The following is a 24,819-nucleotide window of genomic DNA, read 5'->3' on the forward strand; positions in this document are numbered from 1 at the left end:
CGTTGTAACCAGGATTTTTTTTCCTTCATTCACCGACTATATTACATAAGCTTTATATATACTTCTTTACATTCTTCCTTTGCTTTGCACGTGTTAATCTATGCGTCTTTTAAGTTCTTTACCTTGTCCTTTTCTCTGTGAGATTATTTTTACGTCGCATTCAGATAAAACGTTGTAAAGGAGGTTTTGATAATACTTCGTACTTGGATACCTACGTATTTTATTATGCTTCAACTCTCTTCCAAATACTTTAATTTAAAACAAAATTTCCAACAAATACTTTAATTTAAAACAAAATAGAAAACACGTGAAGAATATAAAATTGTGAAACTTTATTCCGATATTGGATCGAGAAGATCGATATCCAAAAGAACAATACTTCGATGGACTTTGAAGTATCTTCGAACGAGGACTCGAGTGTGTCGAATCGTTCATGAAACGCGGCAGTATTCTTTAAGCGGAAAACGTATACGTCTCTTGAGTTATTCGTCTGTAACGAATAGCTGGCATTAGTTAACAGGATATCAAAAGGATACCTTGTGGCAGGCCACCAAGGCACCAAGACCCCACCCAGTCGATGCCCGGTGTAACATCAGGAACGAAACCCTACCGAACACAATGCCTCGAACCTGAGACTCTATCGCGATATCATCCGGTTATAAATTGGAACACAGCTTCGCCCTGGCATTATGATGTCTCTAATATGTCTTTTTCCTCGTTGGTCACTGACCGACCGATCTCTGAGTCGATCACCAACTGTATTTTTGTTTCTGAGGCATTCGTGTGTCCAGCAAATTGTTGCACTTTCCGCGATAGAACCGTCTATTCTCATAATCAGTGGAAAAATCGTATTCTACGCTCCTATTTGGAAGATACATTAAGATCGGTTCGTTTGGAAAACATTAGACCGATGATAGGAAATTCTCAGAAAGAAAAGAAATCTAATTAAAAGTTCTACTATTTAATCTTTCATTATTGATGATTGTCTCCTACCTATTCCGTTGATGATGATTTTTTCATTCTTTTTTAGTCAAATGTTCTTTCTATGCCTTTGTAGTCTAGTTCTCAGTATTCAACATTTTTCCTGTGAAAAAGTTTTACAATGATCTAAACTAATTCATCTAAAGAAGACTGTCTTCATTGTAAATTTTTCTACCTGTCTACCGTATACAATACAAAGCCTACGATACACTTTGTTAGAGAGAGTAGTTTGTCGATAAACTTTTCAACAGCAGACAATTCCCTCAATGATTTTAGGATTTGTGAGAATCCCAAAATAGCTAGGACTCTTCTCGATCCTGATCTATAAACGCACTAGGAAAAACGTAACTGATATAAAAATTCGTATCGAAAATTATTAAGACGTTTTCGAGATTCCGAAACGTAAGGAAAAACGCGGCAACATGTTGCAGCTTCGAGGATTGTATAATACGAAAGATGAATGCCCTGTATCTGTCAGGAAGAGCAAATTGAGGATAGAGGATGAGAATGTGAGGTACGAAAATGTGATGTTGCACGCGTGGCCCGTGGTCGAACACTTTTTGCAGACTGGAGAATATTTATGGACAATACGAAGTGGCCTGGAGTTGCAAGATCCTCGACCTCTTCCGCCGACCAGGAATTATTCAAAATCCTTGCTCGTGCGACTGCTCGAGATAAATAACGTTCGCCTCTTCCTCCACTTCTCTTCTTCCCTTATCCAGCTTCTCTTCCACCTTCATCGGATGTTTCGTGTGGGTGAGCTCTCGGGGCTCTCCGTTGTTGGATGTTTAACATAACACGGGCAATCATTTATGCGTGGCGAGCTGGACAGCGACCCCATAATTTAGACCAGTGGGCAGAACTAGCTTGCAGCACTACCCTGCGATTGGTCCCATACGGGGTGTACCTCGTAACCTTGTACTTGAACGCTTCTTGGAAATACACTTTAATGTCTGTCTTCCACTGCTCCACTTCGTCATTCATTTGCAACAGTTCTTTTCCTCGCTCGATATTCGACCGTTTCATTTCCTTTGATGTATTTATATTGTACCGTAAAAGAATTATTGATAGTGAGCTGTCGTCGTAGAAAAAGGAGGGTAACACGTTTTCTATTTAAAAAAAATATGGTAGATCTGAAGGTTTTTCTCCTACAGCGAATAAATCAGTCTCACATTGTATATACTTGCATTGCATATACATTGCATATGTGCCTTAATTTCAAACGCTTGCTGCACGATTTTTCTAGTATCTGCTAAGCAATCCAAGCGATCTATTAGACGTTGTAGCACTGTGTCCATTGCAGAACATCGGAACACGTATAATTTGTATTCAGAGACCTGCGATCTGAAGATTTAAAACTACGAACCAAAGATGAACATTATGTACGATAGATAATCAAATTAATTTGTTAGTCTCCTTTACGAAATAATTTTCACAATTCTTTAATACTTCCATAACATGTTTTAGTTTGGAGTATCTACACGTCCATCTACTCTTCCAGTGCAGAACTTGTCGATTCATTTAAAATCCCTGGAGAATGAGTTGGCCCATTCATAAGAGATTGAAGAATGCATTTTCCTTGCTGCGGCGGCTTTTAAAAAGTCACTGGGTATATCGAGGGGGCCTATATACGTATGTAAGCATCGCAAGGCCCCCCACGGTGGGATAAAGGCAGGCTCCACGACAGTAGCCATGTACACCATGGGTTAGACAATGCCGCTCGCATTAATACACTTCATATTAGTCCGTTTTAATGCGTGTTTGCCGGCCATTGTGAATGAGCGACACTGTTTATCACCGACCCCCGTACGGCCCCCTACCCCCTGGGTCGGGGGGGAGGGCGCATTTGTCTCGAGCCTGCTGGTGATCGGGGGGATAACAAATCCGTATACGCCGTATTCAGTTTTTCAATTCCTTCGTTCCCGTATATCTGGTTCACTCGATTCCTACCGACCTCTACTTTCCACCAAACGTAAGTTGGTATCGTCACTGGAGTATGAAAATTAGAATTTCGAAGAGACGATGATTTAAGGGATGGTCCTTTACTTGGAAGATCTCATCGTTGAATTTTGGATAAGATTTTGTCAGTGTTCTTTTCCAATTGGTTCTAACCCTCGAGCAACCGCAATGATTCCGTACAACTTCAAACGAAATTTTGCATGATACGTATGAATATGTTTCATCTGATTATGTTAGCACAAAGGAAAATTGATTTTCTTTTAACAAGTTTATAAAAATCTGTATTAGATGAGTTAATTGTCGGATTGTCGAAGTCCAATGGTATTTTTAATTTAACTTAAAAACATAGAAACTGCTTCTACGATCCAATTTTGCGATTAATGTCGATATGTAAATAGTATAATTATATAGGGTGTTTGGAATAATTAACTATATTCTCTTGACTTTGAACTACAATAGCTACCATAAGTATAAGTAGTACTTCTATAGATGAAACGAAGTTAAAGAGCAAAAGGAAAGACATAGTAATAGGAATAAGAAAACATTGAAGTCCCGACTGGATAAATATAATTCGTTAACTGATGCTGTTAGGACATCACCCCCGACTCTAGCAAAGCTCATGTAGCAACATTATTTCTGGCATTGACTCTTGACTACACTCGCTCCGTGGTGTATGATCCAAACACGATAACGTCATCTCATATGACTCACGAAACCCGAAATACACGTGCACGTTTCATGATCGTTCGGTTTACTGTCATTTTGATATTCGTGAATCTACTCGATGGTGTACTTCTTTAATCTTCTTCCACTTTATCGTGCAACTTTGATCTGTTCGGCTTAATTGACTCATTTTCTGAAATTTTCTTAAGATGATATTTCAATGTCATTTACAAAACGTATTCAATTACTAAGCGTTTCATCGCCCCTTTTATATCTTCAGAACGACTCGATATTATTAACAATGTTGGAAATTTTCCTAATTGCGCATTAATACAGGTTTTTAATAAATAATTAAGAGTAGAATTGTCAAGCATAATGAGCAATATTTTATGAAAAATGACGAACGCTTCTGTAATGTGTACCTTTACGATATGTCGTCGCTTGTATTTCCTTCTATTTTCATCTCTAGCTTCTATATTATCTTAACTCTCGCGGGTCGAACTAACACGAATTCCACGTGAATTTGCAAAATCGATCGTCCTTGCGCGTAAAAGAATCACGCGAGCGCAACAAGACGGTCGCGTATTCGAAAAAACTTTCGCGTTCTCGGAAAGATTTGCAAGGCAAAGGAAAGGCCGACTGTGTAGCGAAAGAGGCAAGCAGAGATTAAGAGGAGAAGACGAAAGAGGAAAGCACGGGGAACGGGATAACTGCTCTGTTTGACGACGTTGCCAGAATATTAATGTAGTCCGTGTTCGACTCCGCGAAACAAACTGCGTCGCGCCAAAAACTGTCAGTGAGTCAATCCGCTTCGGGTCGTCCCGACTATTTCGTAATCCTGTGTAGGCAACGAATATTCACGGCTACGCTCGCTCGACAAGCTTGATCCTATTCTGATGCCTGATAAATCTTGACGTGCCAGTTCGAGAATGCCAGAACACTTCGTGCAATCCTTTCTCCATAGCGATCAAATATGTCGAAATAGTAACTGTTCCTTCTCAGCTTGTTCGAGAGAATTAACATCAACTTGCCGCAAAATGCAGAAGCGTCCGTCAAAATGATTCACGGCGGGATGTCGCTCCTGTCGCAGAAATAAAGTTGGAAAATACACTCGGTGCCATGTGTCGCGCGTCGATCTGTTATTAATATCCATCGATGATTTATAAATAGCGCGGGGAGGCTGCACTAGAATTTTCCAAGCACTTTTGACCTGCCCACTGGGAAGAGACGAATTAACCTGTCACCAGGGTTATCGAATATCTTGCACGTGATAAGTTATTTATTTCGTGAGCTCGGTGTTGTTTGCTGCATCGTTTCGGTTCTGTTGAAGACGAGTTTATGTGATAAATGAAAATAAATTCCATTAATACGATAATTATTTCGTGGTTTTAATAAATTTATTCGTAATTGTATCAATTACTAGGATTGGAAATAACAAACATTCCTATATTTACATATTCGATCATTCTACTCAAATAGAAACGAGCTATTTTACTCTTCAGATGAAACAATGAAACGATCTATCTGCTTATAATAACGGAATGGCTTAATGGTATTTTACATAAAATATAATTAATCTTAGTATTTGTAAGAAAACTGTAAAGTCTTATATTGTGTATTAATCGCGTATTATAAATCACGTATTAAATATGTAATAATTGAATATTTCATTAGTCTGATGGAATAGCTAACTATGAATATCTTTAAAATATTCCGAAAGTACCACAGTGTTACGTAGAATACGTGAGAATCACGCGGTGAAAAATGTTAAAAGTATGTGATTCTCAGATTCGTCACTACAGTCTGGTAATCTCGTTAGTTACTAGCGAAGCGAGTTATCAGCACTCGATTCTCAGGCTTCATCCAAGCGAGAGCGCCGTGTATCTCCGGCACCGGTGAAAATCCTTTATCTTCAAATCGCCGGAGATAATTTGGCCGGTGTAGACACGGCAAATATCTGTACAAGAGATCGGAATAAGGGTTGGCGTGTGGGCGGTGATGGTGGAAAATCGGTGCACAGAAAGACTATGTAGGTTATAGGGGACGAGATCACTAATACAGAAGATGTTTGCGAACCTGTTAATAATGCTGCGTTTGCTCGCCAGGTTATTAGTAATGGCAAACACCTAAATTGTTCTGCCGTGGATTAGTAATAAGCGCAGCTGCAAAGTTGTAGCTGTACCCGTGCAAAGATTTTCTCGTTTGTCGATTTCGTGAATCGAAATACCGCCAGCTGTAAACTAATTCTCGTCGATCTTTATTTGTACAATTTTCTTGCGATCTATGGGAATAGTAGTAGATATTTTATCTATTTATTTATCAGTAGATGGAACGAAGTTTCTTTTAATACATAAAAATTAATGCGAAATAATAAATGAAATTCGTCTTCTACCGATCAACTTACCTTGATGAATCTTACTTTTTAATATCGTAGTTACGGAGAAGAATCGCAGGATTTGCTCAATACTTTTCTTGTCACTATCTTATCTGCCATCTGATTTCTACAATTTTGTAAAGCTTAGAGAAATTGAAGTATTTATGAAACACTGCGATGAATTATCTTTTTCCCAAATCTAAATGCAGATACATACAATTACAGATACAATTCTTTTGCTAATGATTCTGCAAATTATTTTCTATTATCATTTCCATCTTATTGCAGTCTACTCTTGTTTTTTATTATTTAGTCTTCTATCAATGTGTCAAATCAATTACTTCCATCAACTTCTGATCTTCATAAATACCATTGCTGTTAATAAATCTTGCCGAGCAAAAACTTTCCACTTTCCAATCAGCAAACAGCGATAATCTCGCTGGTTTTGGTAAAATCACGGTAGAAAGTCACGTGTAATCCATCTGTAACGTAAGTTCGGCAGCATATCAAATCCGTGGCGAATTTGAAATTTCGATAACCAGCTGCGTGTTTGTCGAGACATCGTCGAGATATCCGATAAGATCTCGTCGCCGTGCTGTTGGTAAGGCTTGCTGTGGTAAATTCTGTCGCGGAAGGCTACGCCTCCCCGACTTGCCTCGCGAAATACCTTTCGAGGTTGTGCACGCCGTATTCCGGTGGATCTGCCGTGAACACATCCGGCGAAAACTAAACTGATTTAGCTTTAAGCACGTTAGGACCCCTTTAATAGCTTATAGGTAAACAAAATTAACATATCTTAACAGCGTTAAGAATTTCCGCGTCCCCGCACCGGTGCTTGGCCCAGACGGCGGGGGTTAAAGGGTAAGTTTGTTAAGTAGCGCAGGATCGCGAAACCGCCATCAGCTATACGAAGACACGCGATACCGAAAAGACGCGATACTCGAGATGACTCATCCTGTTTTCCCATGATAAGCGATGTTACTTTGTTTTTCTTACCGACGATCGATATTCTTCTGATATTTTATTTTTTGTACAGATAAAGCTTACCAAAGTACTTGAATATACTATAAACATCCTTTATAGATATATCATGTCTGTTGTACGAAATACTTTGAAATTACGTTAACGCTGTTACGAGACACGATTGCCACGATTACATTGACGAAGTTCGCGAAACAAATTTGAAAATAAACATAGAAATGGCAGGATACTTAGTCGTGGAGATTACAAAAGTATTTGTAATTTATAGTAGCTATCTCTACCAACGCCAATCAAAATAGCTGGTCTTTAAAAAATAAGTAATAGTAGAATATTTTTATATTTATTGATCTATTATTATCTTACAAAAGAAATTCCATGTTCTGAGATCATGAAAACTATATAATAACAACTTTAATCATAACAATAAGTACAGTAGTGAAGAATATTCAGTACCAAAATCTTTGGTAACAAGAATATTAAAATAAATTTCCATTGGTAAATATAAGTATAATATAATAATATAATAATAAGCGTAATAAGTGTAATAGAATAAGTAAAATACAAATTATTAGGTACAAAATTTATCATCCGTCACATTTTTTACAAACGTAAACTTTCCTCTGCGTGCATTTTCTGCATACTTAGTTTTTACAAAGATTGGAAATGGTGGTGGTCTTATTATTATTACAGAACCCTATCTGACACCCTTTGCGTGAATAAGGTAAGTTCTTTGACGTACTTTGGATCTCAGATGCTCTTTGTTCTATCCTTGATTTTTCATTGTCAGCGACAAGTTCATCTGCTAATTGAAACATAAAATCTTTTCTGGATATTTGCTCATCTGTGGTTTCCTTATATAAAATCCAGGCATTTATGCCAGCTAAATCTAAAATATTAAAAAATATTTGAATGGCCATCTTCTTGATCCCGACCATATTTTTTTGCTATATTTCTTTGCCACCTGGTCTGCTATATCTATGCCAAATTTTGTTTTATTATAAAATTCGACCGTTTCAGATAGACCCTTTTCACTTTCTTTTAAATTAGGAGCAAAATTAAAGTTTATTATATTATTCCTTTAGCTATCCCTGCACAAGTCATTACATTATTGCAGAGTAAAAATGTAACATGAAGTAGGAATTTTAAAGTAAAATTGTCAAACCAGTCATTTTGATTAGCATGGTACCTCTAGTGTTAAACAGCCGATTGTCCATTCCGTTAATAAGTTTCAATATTCTGTTGGACACGTATTATATAGAGTCTGGTCATCGTGAAAAAACGTTTGCCTTTCATCTTTTCCATCTCCTTTCTTTTATACGATCGTTCGACACGAACAATGTCTGACAGAGCGAGTAGCCTTTAGAGCTTCCCACAGCAACAATTCAGTTTCTGGACGTCTTCAAAAGTTCGGGATACATTGGTACGTACAAGTATCGATGTTCCATCCGCGTTTGCAAATCGGCAGCAGCGTGCACGTTGAATTATTCAAGCGAGACCGGGCCTGATATCGCAGGTAGAACGCAGTAGCGGCGTTCGACGTCTTTCCACGAGACATTGGCGAGAGAAGAGCGAAAGCCAGGCCTGAACAAAGAGGAAGACACCAGCTACGAGCAGGAGAGGTCAAGATTGTCGCGAGTCTTGTGCGCGGCCGCGAGAGAAACGAGAAATTCCTATTTACATATTTATTCCACGAAGAAGATCCACCGGATAGACGGAAAATGTCGTGACGCATTATCGGGTCCTTTTCATGAGAAAAATTCCCGGTTGCTCTTTCCGTGACCGAGATATGTATGGCTGCTCTATCAAGCTCTACCACTGTCTTCCGTAACATTCTGTCTGACTGATCGAAACGGGGACAATTAGATGCAAGCTTCGAGATTATAAATGAATTGAAAATTATGCGGCAAATGTACGAGTACAATAAGTCCATTTTTGTTCATTTTCTAACTCTATTTTCCTTGGTAACTAACAACAGTACTCAATTATTTTATTTCTACATAAACGATCTATAGAGTTTTGATAAATTTATTGGAAAATTTAATATTTTCTAGGGCCACTTATATTACTTTATGCGTACGAGAGGATTTCATTTAAGGATTTTACAAAAATGCATTACTGATGACGTAAATTAGTTAACATAGTTAATGTTAAATCTACTTAATGTACCAGTTGTACTTTTGCGTGTAAATTTTTATATTTTATTCTATATTTATTGGTGCTGACAAAGTTTTCGTAGTGTCATATTTTCACTTTCCAAATACGTTTAATTAATTATTATACCGCGGATGACATTAATGGTTGGACGGAAAAACTATATGGATTTATAAATTTAATTTTATCGCTTCTCTTCTAAATTTAATCTTCTGAGATTCTTAGACTGCCTGTGTTTCTTTATAGATTTACTGTAACTGATTTCTCAAACTCGTAACAAGAATTCGTCTATTAATTATATTTTATGAGATTGAGATCTCGATCGGTTCGGTTTCCCATTTGGTTGGACAAATAAAATCGCAATTAGACTAAAAGCTAATTAATATTGGACAGCTAATTTTGGGCATCGATCCGTTCTGGTCTGCATTTTTGTGAATGCTAATAATACCGTGAACGAATGTCGAGTTGTACAGCTGTCAGGTATGCCCACCTGCTGATATTTCGAATCGAAAATGAAGTGGACAGCGATCTTGGTCCAGTCAACCATCAGAATCATTATATCCTGCCTTAACTAAAATTAATTGGAATTTGTTACACGTTTTGGTTAAATTGCTGTTTTTAGCTAATTGAATAATTCTTTATTACACATTGAATCACTTTTACTAAAAATAACGTAATGATGCAAATGATTAAATGCCATTTAACATCTGTAAGGTATAAACACGTGCCAAAAGAATAGTACGTACAAAAGAATAGCTTTCGAGCTGGAAAGAATAGTTCTGTTTATTTGAAGTTCGATTATCTCTCGCAAGACCACCTACAGCGATCTTCTCATAACTCAGTTCTGGTGGATAGTCGGTAAAAAATAGTAGAATCTTTGCGCTTATCCGTTTTCTCACAGATAACAGTCAATGCTTTGAGATTCTCTTATATTCACCAATAATGTAATATATACGCTATGATTCAGTCGTATAACACTTTGGTAGAGTTGTAGATCAAGTTTGCTTTATTTTCAAAGAGAATGTTACATCTTCCATTTAAGAATATGAAATTTTATTATAGAATATCTAACCTAGAAAATAAAAAGATAATCGCTTTTCCAAGATACGTGGCTAGATTTTTATAATTAAAATTATTCCAAATTGGAACTTTGTGTGAATTTTATAATTTTATACTTCCGATGAACATTTTATACAAAAAATCACTGTATGCTGCTTTTCCATCAGTTTTCAACTTGCTTTACACGTGCTTCTGTTCAAGCGTTGATACAGTGAAAGTGCGAGAATAAATACGCGATAGGTAGATAAAACGAAAGACACCAGAAGAAAGGTGAATAGGATAGAAAAAAAGGATGAATCCTGGGACCCCCTACGCACCATCGTTCGGCTATTTTTCGGTGCGATCGTAAAATCTAATGGGCGCATAAACCGTGGAAAAAGAGCTTCGGCATAAAAAAGAGAACCGTCAGCGATAGAATCGTTATTAATACTTTATGTTAATTACCGCATCGTTTGGTTCGACGAACGGCCTTAAATCGAGTTGCTAAAGAGCCACGCTGGATCGTAAATTCGTTGTCTCGGCTTGACTCTCGATTAAAATCTGCTTTCAAGAGACGTCTACTGCCCCATCCCCTTCTTTCATTTTCACTATCTTTTCAGCATTTCGACTTTCCTATCAATCTAATTTATTTATCGGATATACCATTGGAATAAACGTCATTGTGGAGTCGATTAAAATCCTTGAGTTATTGTCGCCATTTTCTGTTTCTTCGGTTTTCGATACAAATCTTTAGAATCGAAATACAGGTTTCGTATTAAAAGACGTCGATTTTGAAAAGCCACAGCATACACGAGAAATATATTTAACTAACACCGATTAAGAATCGATCGAGCAATTTTGTATTCACAAGCAGCTACATGAATTCCGAGTGAAACCAAATTGTTTCAAAGAATGTTCAGTTAAAAAAAAAAAAAAAAAAAAAAAAGAAAAAAAGAAAAAGATAACAGAAGAGAAAAGCTGTACACGTATGTAATGATTTTTCATACTGGATGTTTCGATCAATGACATTTCATTCTATTCTTTTATAGTCAAAGTCTTCTTTCGTACAGACATCTTGCAATTAAATTATGCTTTAACTCATTTATAGATACTTGTCAAAAATGTTCGTACAAAGTTTCTAAAGTCTTAAAAATGTTGAGCACTTTGAAAATTTTGTTCGGAAAAGGATGATGAGTGGCCACGGTTTAGAAGAAAGTAGCAATTGGAAGACAGGAAGAGGAAAACCGTGATGGAGGGAGAACCAGCAGAAGCCGTAAAACATATATTAAAGCTACCACCATGAATATGCATGTCGTCCAGTTTTCAATTTTGTGCGAATACTTTCTCGGTTGCTGCTTTCCTTCCTGCCTCTTTCGAAAGTTTTACGAGCCGTAAAGGGAGCACCGGCCATTTCTGTCCTTGGATTAGCCGCAAGTGGACTTGGCTTCGTGGCTTATTAGCTTCACCTTTCGCACATTGTATCGTACTACGTATATTTCCTGCATCGTTTCTCCTGCGGCCCTCCCTTCCGGCATTTTCTTACTACGAACTACGTATCTCCTTCAAATCTAATTTCCCTGCTGATCTTTAAGTTGTGTTATAAATATGTAAGTATTAGGCTATAAAGGATATAATAGATCCGAATGTAGATTGTTAAGGATCGAGCATAAAAATTTATAAAATTTGCAACAGTCGTTGCAAGAAATAAAATAGGGTTAACACGTGTGGGTACTGAAACCAATCTTTTTAATGTAAAATGTAATTTTCTATTTTTTAACTCTGCTAAGCCCATGGTCGGTGTTTTAGATATACATAAATTCTTTCTATAAATGTTTCTTACAAGCACGTTACAAAACTATTCAGTGAACGTCGAACATCAGCGTAGAAGTACTGTACTTTCGTGGTCGAGCGTGAAAATTGACTAAACACGCCGGGCATGTTAAAAGAATTCGGTTTTCGGTAATTCTTCTGTTATCTGCCCTAATATCTTTTCGACAAACCCAGTGTCAAATGTATTAATCGACAAAACCAAAGATTTGACATCGTTAAAGCTTCAGCAAAAAGATACGATATATTAATTTATAGATACAATTAGCTAACGTGGAACGCAATCAGTTACGCAATAAGTGATTGCAAACACATTTTGCAATGCCTAAAATACAAATATCTCTCCAAACTATCTGGAACTTCATCCAAACCAAACTCTTACCAAAGTTTCGATACACATAGAACTGAACTGTGCATAGCTGGAAGTCTTGCCGTAACCTGGAAACGAAGCAAACCATTGAACAAAAGGTACGTGGAAAGTGGAAACAGAAGAGGGTTCGAATTCTTAGCGGCGATAATTTAACAGTCAATTAGACGGTATTCCGCGAGTTGGCGAATTCTGGTCGGCGATCATATCGATCGACGAGCGTTATTTTGCTGAAATCGCTGTCTTCGTACGCGCTCCGAGTTCGACTGGTAACCGTCTCTCAGTTCCTAGTCCGATTTCGCCCTTCGTTTCGTCCATTCTCTCTGCATTTCAGGAAGATTCGACTGTGAACGGTTGAAAGCCACCGCCGCCGCCGCCGCCGCTGCCGCCGTGGTGCGATCCCTGCCCCCCACCAATCCAACACCGCCACCACCACCTTTCACCCCCTCGTAATTGTTTGATTACTCAGCACGGTGCTGAGCCACGGTTAAACTCAAACTAAGGCCTTCGCCAAGATTGTTCCGGCTCCACGAGCGATGGTTAACGTAAGGCTGGTGCGTCGAGCCGGCGTTATCGGGTATTACCGCCCTGGGGGAACGTTAATTAGCGATCATTAGTTAATTGATCGGCACCCGTCGGCGGTGCTCTTCCCGAACAGTTCAGCCGAACTGCACCTCTCTCTTCCCTCTACCCATGCCTCAACTGAATTCCCATGTGCGTTCATCTGTTAATTCAAGTAATGGACAGATCTTGCTGATAATGTATGCCACGGACAAGAAATTACTGGTATTTTTGTATAACGATACAATGGATTAACGAAAGAATGTAAGTTCTAAGTTAGCCATTGACGGAATATGTCGTTTGGTCTCTTCGGGGAACAATTTATTTAAGGTAGAAGGTAATCGTATTTTTGTTTATGAGGGAATGATACACGTACAGGGAATTGCATGTTATGGTTAAGTACTTGTTAAAGGATTTCGTACAATTACCTATGATTGGAGATCTGTACTTGTTCAAGATAATTTCATTATATAAATTAAACTTAGCAGTGTTCTTGAAGAGGTTAATGCCGAGATAGATTTGGCGATTTTCTAGCGATATAATTTTCCTATTTGGATCCTTCGTCTATTTAGCAAAATAATGACACTAACAGAAATTCTATACTAGTTCCTAGATGTACTGCTCCATTATTCTCCTGCTAATTTCATGAAATCCATTATTCTCCTCCTAATTTCATGTTGATCGCACATTATGAAAATCAGATTTTGAAAACTTTTTTTAAACATTTGGAGAAGATGAATTGCTAAATACTCTAACGAAACCAGCTAATGATAGTTCAGAATAAATTACCTTCCAAAAATACCAAACAAAACCCAATGTGTACGACAGTTTCTCGAAGCAAGATGAATCGTGAACGCCCCAAATATCCCCGATTTCTCACGAGTATCTAACAAAATGTATAAAATGGAACAACGAACAGAAATTCCTTGACAAAAGTCTGTGGAAAAGGTATCAGTTCGACATGGAGTTCTCGAAAGATTATTTTCCTCGGAGACACTACTGGATCTACCCTTTTATGGATGACTTAACCATAAATTCTTCTTTCAACTTTAATCTCGGTTCAGAGATTATTTTCTTCAATACATCGATTTCCACTTTCGATAGATATTATTAAAATTGCAGCGGATATCTTAGATGCAACGTAATTGCCTTCGTTGAATTTTCTTTCCCTTTGTGCTGTGATATATATTTCAATTTTTATGCAGTCACGATATGGCGATGCTCATTGACAAACAGCTGCGATCAAACGTACAACACAAGGTATTGCGAGTAGCCGGTAATTGTTAATGAATAAATATAAGTTCGGGACAATGGAGTTCGTATAAAACCGGACGCGGCCGACAATAGTCCTCCGCCTCCTCGTGATCGTCATCGAGCGGCAGGTGATGTTTTGTTCCCTCGGCAGGGCTCGTTTAAAATGAACCAATTTGAAAGATTAACTCGTTCTGCAATTACCATTCGAATTATCTTCTCTTCGCTCGGTAGCCTTATCGTTATTCGCTTCTGATAGGAGAACTTCAAAGAAATATATTATACTTGCAATTTGATATAGTTCTATAAAATTGTCATATACCGTAGCAAAAGATTATACTCTACTTTTCCACAGAGGTCGTAGTTCACGCTACTGTGAAAAGCCAGTGAAGTGGATCCAGAGTGCAAAGCACTCGATAGAAAGATGCTTTCCGCTTGAAGGAGCCGAAATAAGTTTCGATTCTTTTTTTCTTCTTCTTTCTTTTTTTTCATCTCGGCACCTCATCTGGCTGATGGAAGAAGAAAACAGGTTCCATAGGTGTTACGCGTGGGAGACTTGGCCCCATCGAAGCGAATGCAGACCGATGAATGGCTTGACAAAATCATAACAAAAGAATTCATGCGTGTGACAAACGTTGCCTCGATAGGTCTTTTGGCTCTGTAAAGGGGGATGTGTTCGCACACGCGTGGTTGCTTGTCATTGTGACGTGTCGAGATAGACCTGTACGTTCTGATTTACAACCGAATAAATTTCCGAACATCGAGTTACGTTTCTTTTTAATATCACAACTACCACAGTGGTCAAGATGACCAACTTGCAATTTTTCATAGAAATTTGATCAATTTTATAAATACAACGATGTTTTTAGGAATTTGGATTACCTTTCGTAAAGATCCCTTTTCATGTATTAAGTATTTTTTTATACATTTCTCATTTTGATTTCCTTTGTAAGAATTTTATGTTTTAATCGTTGATAGTTTTATATAGTTTTTTCTCAGCACGACTAGTGCATCATTTTTTAAGAAAAATATAGCCAGGTTAGCAATATTTTTGTGAAGGAGAATTGAGCAGATGTATTACAATTAATAGAACAGAGGATGTGCTTCAGTCACTGCACGTAACACCTCGAAAATCTGATTACCTAAAGATGATCAGATTATTTAGTAATACAACTGCGGAAGTGACTGCTACATAATAAGTGTTTAAAGCCCCTTGCACTGGTCCTAATGAAAAACGCATAAAACTTACAGACCATAAAAGATGCAATTCACATTGTTAATGATAAAACACCAGAGGATGATTTCATTCTAGATATTTTAAGGCTCAATAATGCTGTACTGTAATTGCAAAAAGGAAAATTAATTACTCTTACAACCATACTATTATGCGCTATATTAGAAATAAATAAGCAAACCAGAGACACATCTTTTCTGATAACAGAACCTCTTTCAAAATCCTTGATAATTATCTTGACGAATATAGATTTTCATCTAAACATCGATGAAATATTTTTTAGCACCGACAAATGCAAAATATTTCGTCCAACTCAGCTAACACGAAAGGAGAGAAAGGAAATTGGAAGCAAAATTGCAGAATTCACTTAATCCAAAATTTTACTAGAAAATCTAGCGTCTGTTAATACTTTTGTTCGCCACTGTACACGAAACTAATGAACCTAATCTTTTCTGAACCTAACACTTTTCTCAGAACCGCCTACCCGGTACAAGCGATTAAATGCACCAGTTGCATAGAAGATAGACCACTGCCTGCGTTAATGTCGACGAGCCTGAGGCAGTGGGAGGATTTCTCAGACACGGATCACAGGGAATAGCAATAGGTTAGAGCCCTAATATTTTGACGTACTTTGATTAAACAATACTTTTCGCTGCGCGAACGAAAAAGAGCGAGAACTTATCTAGCGGACAGAAAAGGAGATGGAAGGGAATAGAAGAAGCGACGAAATTATGGACGAGTTCTTGATCTCCCCTGGAATTATTGCTTGTCTGTGCCGGCGGAAGCAGCTGCACCGTAAATCTGCATTTTCGACAGGTGTTACGTTGATTGCGTTACATCGACGATTTCAATGAAGGCGCGTCTTTCAGACCCAGTCCGCCGACGTGGGAATGATAGAATTCCAGTTACATCAAACTTTTTCTAGATAAAATTTAGTACGTCGCTAAGAAATTTATTTACTTTGGTTATCTTACTCTGACTATCGTGTATTGAAATTTCGTTGATTGGCCATTTATTTTTTACTATTTTGATTGATCTGCTATTGGATATTTGACGAAAGGAATACTATTCAACTTTGCTAGTTCCTCGAAAGAAAATTGATTCTATTCTTGAAAAATAATCTACATTCTGGCTCTGGATTTTCTTTAAATATTCATTTACTACATTTTATATATTAATTCCTCGTTTTGTTCTTCGTATGATTTATAAGAATCACCACAATAGATTACTTCCTTCTCTGCTCATTGCTGACCAGTTTCTACTTTCGTTCTAGCTATTTCTAAAAGAACACAGTCTCCTTGTTATTTATATTTTCTGTTAATTTCACATGACCAGGATCGTTCACTGATAGAATATTCCACCAATAAATTTATATTTCCTAAACCAGAATAAAAACTGAGGACGTAATCTTTTCAAAACAGAAATTATACCTTAACCTGTAATAAAAATTTAGAATAGATACGGAAACCTATCAAATCGCTAACTGATAAATTGAATTGATCGGTCAGAGAGGGTTGTCTTTGCTCGGTTGGAGTTGAGTGAATTTCGATCGGCCATCGAAGCGGCCGAGGCTCTCGAACTGGTTGATGCATCGTCTTGGAGCAAGCCTAATCGCAACATTTTTTTTTTCTCTTACGATTGCTCGATGGTACGGGTGAGTGTAAAGGGTCGGTGATTGGTCGAGACGGGAGAAGGAGCCCATACGGCCCTTGGGTCCCCATCCGAGATTGACCGTCCTACCGCCACGGGGATACCTTTGACGGGTCGGCAACAAGAACAAGTATGAAATCAGCCTCCCGACAGACAACGAACTCTATCAGATGGTAATTATGTGTACGGTTGATATAGCCAGATACGGCTCGATACACCTATATCCGAAATCTATACTGGGTGTTGGGCAATAAATCAAATCCTTCCCGAAATCTTGTGATAATCTATGTCAGTCTTACGTCGATCGTTTGTCTATCTTTGCTTTGCTGATTAGTTCTTTACTTATGGCTATTTTGCCTGATCTGCTATTCCATACTTGATTGACGATTAGATTAGTTTATGGAAAAGAAATTGCCCTTTAATTATCAAGCGTTTTATTCGATTGATCTGCCGACATTCGACCAGAGGAATAATGCTCAGTTCTGTACGGTTATGTTAGCTAGTTGAAAGGAAATTGCTTTTTAATAGAGCGCTCTGTTTGATTGATTTGTCATTCAGCATTCGATCAAAGGAATGTTGCTTCCTTTTCTATAATTATGTAGGCTACCTGTTCGGAAAGAAATTGGTTTTTAATTATCAAGTGGTCTGTTTGCTGTTAGGAGATATTTAAAGAAATATTGCTAGGTACATCGACGTTATCGAGAGAATCATTTCCTGAAAAAGAAATTCATCATGGAATTTATAAATTATCCAGTATGTTTTCTTCATTTATTATTAAGCATTTGATCAAGGGAACGTTGCTCAGTCTTATCCTCGATATATCCTCGTCATAAGATAGTATGTATATTTCTACAGGGGAAAATTTTTTGTTAAGCATTTAATGGTCGATTTGGTTGATCTGTTCTTCGATATTTAACAAGAAATATATTGCTCAAGCTCGGTATATTCGCCTTATGGAAAAAAGTTTCTTGGGAAGAAAATTGCTTTTTAATCATCGAGTAACCAGTGACCGATTGTCCGATCTAAATATATCGATCGCCTTTTCCATATGCAAATGCCTGCAACCTTAACATTATCGTCACTTCGAAGTGACAGAGAGATTATTACGAGTAAGCTTCGTTCGTTCTTGATCGACAAAATGATAGCGGCTAGCGTATAATTTGTTGAGAAGTTGTACATGCAGGTAATTATCCACACACATGCACATTGTTTCTATATAGAAACATTGACACACAAATAACAATGAAACTTCAGGTATTGCTTAACCATTCGATCCAATTTATAAATTCCACGAAAGCAGGTCTTTCAAATGTATGTATAGACAGCTATACAAGATCCATCTAGATGTAATTACGCTTGAACAAAATGACTCTTGCTGGAATAATTAAGAACTCGTTCACGTACGTGTTTTCTTTTTAAATCTATTTTCGGAACACCCGGTACGTGAAATACGTTCGAGACGGTACGTTAGCGACTGACATCGTGAGTGACGTACGATATGGAGGAAAGCATTGGGCAGTCTATAATATATAATAAAAATGCATCCACACGCCTCGATGAGTTGATTGTCTGCTTGTCCGGATGCCAAAACGTCCGAACTCGTGCATTTCATATCGTGTTTCATGCATTTACGAAGCGATCTGCTGTTTGTACTCGGGTGGCCGAGTAATCGGCCCACGGCATTTCAGCGTCATCTCGTTCCCTCGTCCGTCCTTCCGATGACGATAGTTGGCCATTTTTCTCATAGATTGCTCAACCTATCTAACTATAATACTACCGAACTAAGTAGTTTCCTCTTTGGAATAAAATGTATTGGACATAGGGAAGGATATCGTACATCAAGTTGTACAGTTTACAGTTGAAAATCCTTTACAGCCGGTGTTCTAATAGCAGTCATCAAAGTCTCACATTGTATTTTCTTCGCATTTCTAATAATGTTGACTGCTCTCGTGGTAACACGTATATTGCCAGAGATGCTGTATCTAACAAATCACAGGCAATCGGTAGAATTAGTGGGTTCCTATTGTACGAATTGTTGCTTAACTGTTTCGTAACTTGGCGTTTACTGTCTTCCGCGCTGTTATATTGTACAGATGCAACGAATCCAAGCCTAGACAAGTTCGATATAATATAGCAAGTATATGTTGAAGAGAATCGATGTGAGTATTATGTAGAGCAGTTGCGAAAGTGTTAAGAAAAGTATAATAATTTTTGCAAGCAAATATGCAGACTGGTTCTCGCAGCGTTTTGTCAATGTTTCCGAGGTAATCCGCGTTTAATACCCGAAAAGTGAGAGTAAGACGCGGAGAGGATTGAGTGATTACGGTCGTCCTCTGATTTAACCGAAGAGTTTTGCTGAAACTCATGCTTCTGTAGCTTCAGTTGAAGTGCATACTCCAGTGGATTTGCATACGAGTTCGTATCGCGGCGTTACCTGCTGTTGTAGGGAGCCCAGGCACATGTCACATTCCCATTGTCTGTGTCGTCGCAAACTGAGAGAGAAAGAGAGATAAAATGAGAGAGTGAGAGAGAGAGGGTAAGTACTCGTACTAAGTGCTGTTTTATTTGTGTAAGAACAGCCACTTTACTACCGCCACCCCGAACCACCCTCTCCCTCTTTCCCTCTCTCTCTCCCTCTCTTTATGCCCAGAAGATTGACTAGTCGCACACAAACAAGAGTTTCTGGTAGTCACAATTCGCTCGCAAAATGCTCGTGATTCTGTAACTTGTTCGCAGGAGGAGGAGGTGATGGGAGATGAAAGGTGGCAGAGATCAGTAAATATGACTAAACGAAGCCACTTCCGGTCGCATAATTCCGCGGGAACAACGCGAACTTTCTACTCGGCTTTAGCGGCACGCTTCGAAATCTCGCGGCCTTTAATCCGATTTCACGCCTGTTGCGCCCGAGTCTCTTAGTTTTTATCGAATTACCGTGGAAATTTCCATTGCGTGTTGGTAATCTCGCAAGATTTCGTTATCGCTTCAGACGCAAGTTAGCCTAGGTTCTGATCTGGACACACTCTCGTAGATCTATGGAATACCGGTACTTCACTTTGATCTTGATCAACAGGGAAACTTTAGTCCAAATATCTCATCATCGGTTACGTCGAATGAAAAATGTTTTGTCTAATTTATGAACGACGTTTAGCAGTACAAGGCGAGCTTATCATCGTGCACATTTCTGGAAAGTAGAGGTCATACGACAACTTGTCAATCGATATAGTATTGTCAGACCAGCAGCTCGATTTAGGACAATAGAATTTCCAGGTGTATGTGTAGCACGTTGTTGAGTACGCGGGGAAAAGGAAGAGCAACTAGACGGCCTGTGTGATACTCCGACTGATGTCCAAAGGTGCTGCCCTCACACTCGACGCGGGATGTGCCTTAGATGTAGCAAATTGTACAATAACAATCTTAGTAGCGGTGCTGGTTGGCATCGTCGTAGCCTGCCTCTTGCTCCCTGCCAAGTGTCTTCGTTACAGTACTAGTGTTGTGTACATTAGCGGATGCTCTGAAGGCAAGACAAACGGAATATTACACAAATACCCATCTTCGTCGACCCTCCACGGTTCCTTGCTACCCGTACACTTTCCTCAACTACCAAACGGTCTCCTTTCTCGCTCAGTCTCGCTCCGTTCGTCTGTTTCTCTTTCAAAACCAGCCCTCGAAAGGACGCCATCTTAGCCCGCGGATATTTCGTCTCAGGAAAGACAGAAAGAGGAAACGGCTTTCGAGCGAGAGACTAACACAGCTTTAAGGGATTTCACTCGGAGTTTCAACAATTCTCGGATGAGGCTCGCCTTTCCGATGCAGTAGCCTAATTTGAATTCCTATGAAATATCGAGGTATGTGGTATCTTTGATATATTTTATGCTTTCTTTATTATTGATCCTTTTCTAACACGGATTGAGGAGTTCAATGGAAAGGGGGTACATGTCACGATCTAACCATTTTTTTAATTTCCAATCTGATCATTTCAATGGTCAACTATTACAATTGAAAACCAGTCTGACTTGTGCAAGGTCGAGTTCGCGCACTTTGACATTCATTGCAACATCTTCTAGCATATCATGTACGTTTTATTCAGTGGAAATTCTATAGAAATTGAACACTTTATCAACGATATCACCACCTACAACAACCGAATGCTTTGTAAAATTCTATGCTTGGGGAATTAAAAGAATCACACGACTCCCTTAATCAGGATCTTCTGTTTTATTATTATCACTCGTACGGACATTTTACTGCCCCCTTTTCTATTTATTCCACCTTATCTACTTTAACGTTTTATTAGATACGACGAAACTTGAAAATGCATCTGACGGAAAGCGAAACGGTGCTCGTCAATCTTCCTGCCCCTTATCAATTTAAGATACGTTAATTAATTAAAAGGTGAAAGGAACAGGGTGCAAAACGTCGATATAAAATACGATGCGGAACGTACAGGAAGCGAGCTGAGTAGCAAGAGAAAACAGCGTTGTAACGTTAAAGCTATGTATAAAAGAGAGCGTAAATTCTACACACTTATACCCGCATTAACAACATGGCATCAGAGGAGTAGCAATGGCATACGCAACGAGCAACGGAAGAAGCAAGCAACATAGCAGGACAGCGAAGGCAGCTCCCGGCTGATTACGTATTAATACGTTTCTCTGAATCCCGCGCCGTCAGACAGACGAACGGACGAACGGATGGACAGACATACGGACAGAAAGGGAGTAGGTGGGGTGACGAGCGTCCCACTGCCCAGGGCGTCCCACGGGATACTCGAGCGCCCGTGCTCTGATGAGAAAAATTACCAGAAATAAAAGGAGGACCGGCAGTGCGATTATACAAAACGGATATTACAACGGACCCACAGCTCTGTCTCTTATTAAACCCTCCACCTAGCAGAGAATCAGCCAGCCTTCAGCGTAGTATTCAATGAGACACGTTCAGATGCCATAGAAAGTCTTTATACCTTTTCCCTTTATCCGCAGGATACTAATTCAATAGACAACAAACGTCAAACTTCGTTGGATACCTCTACTTGTTAGTTGGAATTCATTCGAAGGATATTGTTAAGATCTTGACCTGCTTAATGTCAAATGGTTTACAGCAAATGTCTTCTTTTTCCATGTTGTCGATCAGAGACAAAACTTGGAAGAGACGACATGCACTAAGCTCGATATTTTTGAAGATTAGTTAATTCGTCAATTAAATTTCTGAACATCGTAATATCTTTATTTAGAATATTTTTTATTTTCACTTCAGAGATGCTTCACAGGTACCGGTGTAATAATATCAATTCGCAAATCGATATATTCAAAGAAGGTACCATCAGTGACATCCCATAACCTCTCAAATTCCAAACGGAAGATTCAAGAGGAAAAAGAAAAGGAATAAGGAGAAGAAGAAGAAGAAAAAGAAAAGGCCAAGATAAATGCGTATCGCTTTCACGATTCTCCATCTACCGTGAACCTCCATTGGGTTACGCGATCGTTCGTATTATCTAACGATCGACCCATTTGAATACAGAAGGTCAGATCGGAGAGCCGATCTACAGTTCCATCGTGGTTCCACCTCCCTGGGCCGCGCATTATTTAAATATTAGTCTCCTACGAGAAGGCCCATTCACCGGTGGTCGCAGGTGCAGCCACGGCTTTGCTTTCTCTGCAACCGGGAAACGTGCACACGTGAACCCGCGCCCATTCCGGGCTTCTCGATCCCTCTGTTCCCTGTTGGGTGCCCCGATTTCTCCCTTCCACCCTCTACCAAAGCCTCGATAAACCCACGGACAATGCAATGTGCGCTGATCGAGCCGTCAAAGGGTTGCCTGCATGGGAATATCACTCAGGACCCGCGCAGAACCTTGAACCGCCACCGAATCTTCTTTCAAAGACGAAGACGAAGGTTGAGTTTGTGATGGAATCGGGTCTCGATGATTAGACCCATCTGTATCGATTATTACGTTCCCTTGAATTGTTATTGCTTAGCACGTGAGTGTCCTTCTTCCTTTTGTAATCGATTTCTAGGAAATTGTATAATATACATTTACCGGAGGAGTTATTCTTACAGGCAGTGGAATTTATCGTGAAAGTTTTTAACTTTTATTGTGAAAGTTTTGTTGTGTAATACAGAGCGATGCAAGAAATGTCTAAAATTTCATTTGGTTTTTAAGTACATTTTCTCAGTGATTGGTGGATTAATTTTGAGATGGAGTAGACATTGGGATTTTAGTACTCTTAGAAAGTTTCATCTTTCAATGCAGTGCCGAAAGAAATTTCTAAAATGGCATTCAGCTTATATCTTCTAAGCGATTTTTAGGTAAACTTTGAAATATATTTGACAATGAAATTTTAATATTTTAAGAGGCGTCGAAGTATTTTCTGACGCTAAAATTACATGATTTAATATAAAGGTAACAAATTCTTGAAAATCTTCATGTTACCAAAAACAATACAAGATGATGGAAGTATTAAAGAAAGTTGAAATATTCGTTGCATATAAATCGTAAATTTAATTAAACTGCAGATGTACAGAAGAAGAAGTTACAGATTCACAAAATTGCAATATTGTATCAAAGTCGAAACAGTATATTCTACGCATTATCGATTACAATCGTTTCATAGTGGTGCATAATTTTAAGCAAAGGTGCAAGTAATAAATGAAAGACTCTTGCTACTCCTTTATGCTTATTAAAAAGCGATAGTTACATGAGTTAGCTGTTAATCCCATTAGATAGCTCTTTAATTGATTGTTACTAATTACAAAGAAACATATTCTACTTTGACGAGTAATGAAAAATGATGACAAAGCTTAACTGTTTCTAAGTATTTCTAAGCCTTGAAATTTCATGTGCGAAATTGAATAATTAGTATAATTGGAAGTTTGATGGAAACATTACATCATGCAAAGTTTGTTGTTTGAAAAGAAAAAATATGAAATTGTTTCTTTCAAATATCGCGTAAATCGATAAATTTTCAATCGTAACTGAATCTCCATACACGATGTGGAAGTTGTGAACGTTTTAAATCCAGTGTTCGGTGTTTCGTCGCTTTTTTTACATATTTCTGTAAATTTCCATCGTTCCATGGGCCTATCCCTTCGCAAAGTTCCTCGTTTAAAATACACAATCGCTTTAGCGAGCTTACTGCATGGAGATAACGCGCAGAGTATCTTTCAAGTCAATCCTCGCTATTCTCCCTCTTGAATATTGAAACGTCAATTTGTAAACTTTGATCGGATTTTAATTTGGTTGGGTGTCGTGTGTGTACGTCCTTGGTACTGTCACTCGTCGAGGGAACTTTCGTGAAATTGACGGCTGCATGCTGGTGAAACGGAAGTACGAAAAAAAGGGAGGGAAAACTAGGAGAAAAAAAAAAAAAAAAAAAAAAAAGGGAGAAAGAGAGCAGGAGGCAGAGGAGTAGAGGTCGGAAAAGTGGATACAGCTTCGATATGAGCCCTAGACAGAAGCGAGTAATGAGATTTATCGAAGGTAGAGTTTAGAGGAGATAACTTTCGCAGCATCTGGCCAGAGTTAAATGAGCGCTCGTACGGACGCAACATCTATCGGAAATAACTCTGTTCACTGGAGTATGGAGAACGTGCACCTTCAAAATTGAGAGACGGATCGCCTTTCTCGAATATTATTATTCGGCATTTCCACACTCAACTTAGGATTTCGGTGAATGCTTCGTGAAAATAACGCAAACAGATCTGTTCAATCGGTTTCCATACTTTGCTGTCCTTTCTTTTTGTAAAAGTCGCGTGTGGAATAGACGAAAGGAAATTGATGGTATA

The 24,819-nt window shown here is 38.5% G+C and overlaps 2 long non-coding RNA genes across 3 annotated transcripts in view; both read left to right on the forward strand.

The window, feature by feature from the left end:
- The window catches only part of LOC132906024 (uncharacterized), a 116,279-nt gene that overhangs the window by 34,656 nt on the left and 56,804 nt on the right, over positions 1-24,819 (forward strand). Inside the window, exon 4 of one of the 2 annotated variants that reach the window (XR_009657919.1) lies at positions 2,449-3,338. The exons of the other annotated variant lie outside the window; for it this stretch is intronic. This is a non-coding gene — a long non-coding RNA (uncharacterized LOC132906024). Of the gene's footprint in view, positions 1-2,448; positions 3,339-24,819 lie in introns of those variants that run through there. 2 annotated transcript variants of the gene reach the window in all.
- Positions 8,159-8,885, forward strand: LOC132906222 (uncharacterized). Its single transcript, XR_009657948.1, has 2 exons — positions 8,159-8,378; positions 8,472-8,885. It is a non-coding gene; the product is annotated as an uncharacterized LOC132906222 (long non-coding RNA).

The sequence above is a fragment of the Bombus pascuorum genome, chromosome 4 (genome assembly GCF_905332965.1).
Source record: "Bombus pascuorum chromosome 4, iyBomPasc1.1, whole genome shotgun sequence".
Lineage (NCBI taxonomy): Eukaryota > Metazoa > Arthropoda > Insecta > Hymenoptera > Apidae > Bombus > Bombus pascuorum.